The following is a 6,000-nucleotide window of genomic DNA, read 5'->3' on the forward strand; positions in this document are numbered from 1 at the left end:
GATCATCCATTTTGCTGTTACTTCTTCCACAATGTTCCCTGAGTGAGGATCGGGACACTCTAATCTTTGATCACAGAAACTAAGATGGGCTATGTATACCTGACAAGTACTTGAATGAGAAGCTAATTTTAGTGACTCCAGTAGCTAGTTATTCTACAAAGGTACATGCATATGTTGTTTCCAAGGCTGCACATGCATAGTCATGAATATAGTTGGCTCAAAGCAAAACAAAAAAAAGCTTAATTTCTTTCTAAAAAATATTTATTTATTTATTTATTTATTACTTGTACAGTATTCTGCCCACATGACAGAAGAGGGCACCAGATCTCACTATAGATGGTTGTGAGCCACCATGTGTTTACTGGGAATTGAACTCAGGACCTCTGAAAGAACAAACAGTGGTTTTAACCTCTGAGCCATCTCTCCAGCCCAAAACTTAATTTCTATTTTAAATCATTTCACAGTCTGAGGTTCTTGAGGCTTCTATTTAGACTCTTGTTTAAAAGGGTCACATTTGCTGTAGTTGCACTGATAAAGGCACAGGAGTCATGACAGCTTGACCTCATCGTGAGTAATTTTATACACTATATTCAATGTTACTAAAAAATAAAGAAATCAAGCAATGAAAATATTACCGTTATTAAAAAGGAAGTTGATCTAATTAAACATAATTGTATAAAAACCAATTTTGTCTATTATGGAACTATATACATTTTAATGTCCCTTTAAAAAATCACTAAATTGTTGATAATATAAGTTAAGTGTAGAAGGTCTGTAAAGCATGCTTTAGATACCAGGTTAACCTATCCCCAATACAGCATACAAGTCACTACGTTCAACTGTTCAAAAGTAATGGAAATGATCACTATAGTAAGGCAAAGATAAAATTTACAAAAAAATTAAAGCACCTAAAAAATGACAGAGCCCTGCATAGGAACAGGTGCAGTGGATGAACATATCTTGAAAGTACATCTTGATAAAATTAAAAGAAAACATTTTTAGTTGGCACAATAAACAAGCACCTCATTTCCATTTATATGTAATTATTTCTCAAAAAATTTGTTTTTATTTTATTTTTTCTCATTTTTTTCTCCTTTATTAATTTATTTTTGTTACATCTCAATGGTTATCCCATCCCTTGTATCCTCCCATTCTTCCCTCCCTCCCATTTTCCCCTTATTCCCCTCCCCTATGACTGTTCCTGAGGGGGATTACCTCCCCCTGTATATGCTCATAGGGTATCAAGTCTCTTCTTGGTACCCTGCTGTCCTTCCTCTGAGTGCCACCAGGTCTCCCCCTCCAGGGGACATGGTCAAAGGTGAGGCACCAGAGTATGTGTGAAAGTAATATCCCACTGTCCACTCTATTGTGGAGAGTGTTCTGTCCATTGGCTAGTTTTGGGTAGGGGTTTAAGGTTTACCACCTGTATTGTCCTTGGCTGGTGCCTTAGTTTGAGCGGGACCCCTGAGCCCAAATCTGCCTATCATAATGTTCTACTTGTAGGTTTTAAATGAATACAGGTTAGCAAAATTTGTAGGAATTCAAGGGTAAGATACCTCACAGGAGAATGGTATGGAGAAAGGTACCACAAGCATCCATTATCAACTCCATCTTAATGCAGGCATTCAGTAATCATTTATGAAAAAAAAACCTTGTTGAGATTAACAAAAGTCAAATGGCTATCTTTTTGCTCAAACAAGCATATTTTTGGTATTTAAGAGCAAGGTAAACAAACATATAAACATATGTGATTTTGACATCAAGCTCTGTAGTGAAGAGTCTCATTGAACTTGGAGAAAGACTTTCTGAAGATATAAATCATGTTTAGCACTTATACAGCAATTCAGCAATAACATCTGAAATCTGGCAAACTGTGTTACATTATCCCTCTTGAAGTTACTTGGTATTCTGAAATGAATCATTCATGCATGGAAATAAATTACTACCTTGAAATCCCACTATAGTAACTTTTATCCTGCCTGTGGCTTTCCTTAGAGGGAATTCTATTTTACAAAAAGCTACTGTAACACCACAGAAAGAACCACAGCTCCATCTTCTTACGTCATTAGGGAAGGATATAGCACATCCTGCAGCTGGCTTCAGGTCGAGTTTCTATATATTAAACATCTCTATAGATCTATTGACAGGTGTACCATTTACTGAGTATTTACAGTTCACCAAAACCAGGGTGTTCAGTATTTTCTTTAGGTTCTTTCATTTGTTATGGATTTTCATATATTTTCACCAGTGCCTCTGTAGGATGCAGATTTAGAGGCTGAGCAGGAAAGGAGATAGGCACCACAGCTCTATGCCTGACTTCAGCACTTAGGACACATTTGCTCTCCTCCTACCTTCTCAGGCTGTGCAGGGTACCTTGACCAGACTGGTCTAATCAATCTACCATTTTTCCTCCTAATAAAAAGACATTTCTAGATTTTTTTCTCCTCTTGACCTACCTTAACAGATTTCTCTACATTCTCTTCTTAATGTGAACAGTAAGCTTTTTCAGTCCACTTCCAAAAACTCTTACTTTCATCTGGTACTCTCATCTTCATAAGACTGTATCTCTCTCTAATTTTAAGGAATAATACTTGGTAACCTGACAAACAGTTCTGGGGTATGCTTATGATTTTCTTTAAATCATTGTAAGTTGAAAAAAAAAAACAAAGGCATATTTGATGAGGTACAGGTCATTGTTATAGAGAAAATTTAGAAAAAAAAATAAAACGTGAGGTCTTCACGATACAGGATGACCTTTTGGAGTTTGTATAGTGTCTGGCTACATAAAGGCATGCATGGTCTTTAAAGGGAAGTAAATATAAAAGTTTAGTGATGCAGTAGGTGACAGAAAGGATGTAATTAATCCTGTTATAAAACTTGGAAAAGTCATATTACTAATGGAAGATATTACACATTTAGGAGGACATAATTAATTATATAATTAGAAAAGAGAAACCTTGGCAAAATTGCTCAAGAAAGTATATCAAAAAATCACCTCTGGAAGGTGAGATTAGACTGGGCAAAAATAATGCCAGTTAAGTTTTCTTTTTAAAAATGCTCAAAAGTCAGGGAAGAAATAATGATTTCTCAATATAAGAAAAATGTGGACAAATGAAACTTCAAGAAAGAACAATAAAAATGATTAAGGGTCTAAATGGAATGATTAATGGGCAGAGATTAAAAAGGCAGTATTCATTTAATTTAGTGAAAAGACTAATGGGTAATTCAATCACTTGAAAGCATATGTAGAATAAAAAAAAAAAGTGGAAAGAGGAGCAAATTTTAGGGTAGGCAAGAGAAAATAGCCAGAAGTAATCACTGAAATTGAGTATAGGAAATTTGTGAGTGATCATAGAAAAGGCAGCCTTGCTAAGTCAATTAGGCTGCGAATTGTTTCCTAGGGATGTAGTAAAAGTCCTTTGCTTGAGTCATTTATGTAGGCCAGACAGAGAAATTGATAATGGTATAGAGACCAATTCTATGTTCATAAAATTATGGACATTATGATCTAGTGTGCCTATCCTACCTGCAAAAGAAAAGTCTATGCATACAATCCCTTATCTTTTGCCTTTTATATATCTTGTCTTTAGAAAGACTGATGGTAACACTGACAAAATACTCAAAATGAAATATTCAATCATATCCTTCAATAGCTTCCGTAATTGTGTTCATTTTTGTTTCTATATTATTTATCTAATAGTTTTATGAGCCACAATACTTTTAGTAAGAAGGATTTTCAAATATACAGTTTATAAATAAATACTTTGTGGCCATATAAAGATCTTAATGTCATATTTGGTTTTTCTAGAGAACTACTTAAAACCCATCAAACACCACATCTCTCACCTCAGTTTGATAAGCATTTAAAGTTACCTTAAAAGTTTACTAGAGCTTCAATGCATACAGAATATGACCACCTGAAACTTCATAACACATAAAGTTGGGCTTGTATATGTTCTCATTAAATTTGTGATTATGATGCATACAAAATATTGTGTTCATTATAATTGTATTAACAAGTCATTGTAATTTAGCTTATCCTATTTGATTCAGAAGAACTGAAAAAGAGATTTTAAGGGTGTGATGCCTGCTATTTACTATGAAACCTGATCAGCTGAATGTGTAGTGACAGTGACTATTTCATTTACTAACTAGAACAGTATAGTATAACGGTGTCTCCAGCAACACCCTGGCTTTTCTATTTCCCTGCCGCTTAGGGCACCTTTATCAGGCTGTGCAGGGCACCTTTACCAGAATATTACAACTATTCTATTATCTTTCATTTTATGAAAGGCAGTTTTATAAAGCTCCTGGAAAGAGAAGCACTGCTTTAAATAATGTGTAAATATATTGTCAAGAAAAATTTATATCGAAGATGCAGAAATATTTACCTGGTCTTATTAAAATGAAGTAGGCCTGGCCTTCTAAAAAGCAAACAGATTTCAAAAACAAACACATAATAAAAACTAGTAGTGTACATATATAAAACGTTAATGAATATACAGTTTCATATGTATTACCATTCTCTGAGGAAATCTTATTCCACAAAATTAAATGGCTTATTTATAATACTCAAAGGTAGAAAAGATACTGGTTCATTTATTCGGCATTGTTACATTTGTACCATGCTGTATTTTCATTGTTTTTACTAAGCTAGGCAGTGGGTTTTTTTAAATTTATTTTCAGCTTGTGGGAAATTCCTTCAGTAGATGAAATGAAATAATGTAAATGACAGTACCCATGATGTAAATGAGAGACAGTACCCATGATGCAACTGAGAGACAGTACTCATGAAGCAACTGAGAGTCAAGATGCAACTGAGAGACAGTACCTATGATGCACCTGAAAGGCAGTATTCATGATGCAACTGAGAGACTACTCATGATGCAACTGAGAAGCAGTGCTCTGCCATTTCAATTCTTCCCTTAGTTCTGCTGCTGAGTTTTAGTTCTTAGGTAAGTGACTTAATCTCATGAGTACACTTAGTCATAAGTTGCACATTATGTTGCATATGGTTCAAAAATATCACCCAGGAGGAATGACTATGCCGGTAAGAGCATTGGATGCACTACCACAGGTCCTGAGTTCAATACCCAGCACACACATGGTGGCTTACAACCATCTATAACCATAGTCCTATCCAATATCTTCTTCTGGTGTGCAAATAAACATACGGACCAAAGACCCATATGCATAAAACACACACTTAAATATAACATTCCCTTCCGAAGTCTAACTTGAAACTGCAAATGACTAGTTGTCAAATAATGTGACATCATTTTTAAATGTATACAACAAAGTATGAGCCTCTAATTTTACGTTTAATCATTTAACTCTGAAAATTATGCAACAAAATTAATAAAGTACCATGAAATCATAATTAGTGTACTTATTTAATGAGGAAGAAAACAATAATTTATTAGATATTAGAGATATTAGTGTATAATATTGTTTACTTCACACAAAACTACCACGAACCATGTATTTTCATCAGTGAAAATTCCGTTCATTTTATTTTTGAACTGCTTTTTGTATATTAAGAAAAATCACCTGGTGTTTCCTGGAAAATTAACAAGTATATAGAAAATATATAGAAATGTCACCTTAGTCTTGGGGGACTTTCTTCTGACGCAACACCAATGAAAGACACACATTTACTGCCTCCAAAACCTATGTTGAATTTAGGCAGGCCAACAATAATGAAGCAAACATGTAAAATGAAGAGTGATTACAGAAACCTAACAGCTGTTGTAAAAAAAAGAATTAGAGTAATATATAAAAGAAAATGCAGTAAGTAGGTTTTGAGATAAGAACTCTTTGAGGGAGTGACATCCAGGAAACCATCACAATTCAAAACAAATCATATCCTTGAGTAACATAAATGCAAACATTATCACTAAAATACTAACAAATGTAAGAAGACTTTAAAAGATTATATATCATGAAGTTGATTTAATTCTAGAAGTGAAAAAATACAGTTCAAACACATTGAAGCCAATA

The sequence above is a fragment of the Acomys minous genome (assembly GCF_964271855.1).
Source record: "Acomys minous genome assembly, chromosome: 11".
Classification (NCBI taxonomy): Eukaryota; Metazoa; Chordata; class Mammalia; order Rodentia; family Muridae; genus Acomys; species Acomys minous.